Source organism: Morone saxatilis, unplaced genomic scaffold, assembly GCF_004916995.1.
Source record: "Morone saxatilis isolate NCDOM2014 unplaced genomic scaffold, NCSU_SB_2.0 Contig8, whole genome shotgun sequence".
Taxonomy (NCBI): Eukaryota; Metazoa; Chordata; class Actinopteri; family Moronidae; genus Morone; species Morone saxatilis.
The window spans coordinates 26,747,684-26,747,928 of record NW_023340257.1 but is presented as its reverse complement, the minus strand read 5'-3'; the positions used below and the strand labels follow the sequence as shown (position 1 = coordinate 26,747,928).

At 31.0% G+C, this 245-nt stretch overlaps 1 protein-coding gene across 1 annotated transcript in view; it reads left to right on the top strand.

The window, feature by feature from the left end:
* The window catches only part of si:ch211-137a8.4 (high mobility group nucleosome-binding domain-containing protein 5), a gene marked incomplete at its 5' end in the record, with an annotated part of 7,341 nt that overhangs the window by 4,007 nt on the left and 3,089 nt on the right, over positions 1 to 245 (top strand).

Sequence of the window (245 nt, the reverse complement as noted above, 5' to 3'; positions counted from 1 at the left end):
ATAAAGACTGGAAGCAAAGGGGAAGAAACAGCTAGCCACACACCAGCAGTATGTCGGGGTCGTTATTAAAATGATTATTGTCATTATTATTGTTTTTATTAGACTCGTGCAGCTTATTTGAGGTGATTACACTTAATTTAATTTATTTTATCTGTGTAGATGACCTGTTTATTGTTATTATTAGTTTAAGTTTAAGAATCCTAATAAAATCCAATAAATGTGCCCTTTTTTAAGTCAAACTCGAA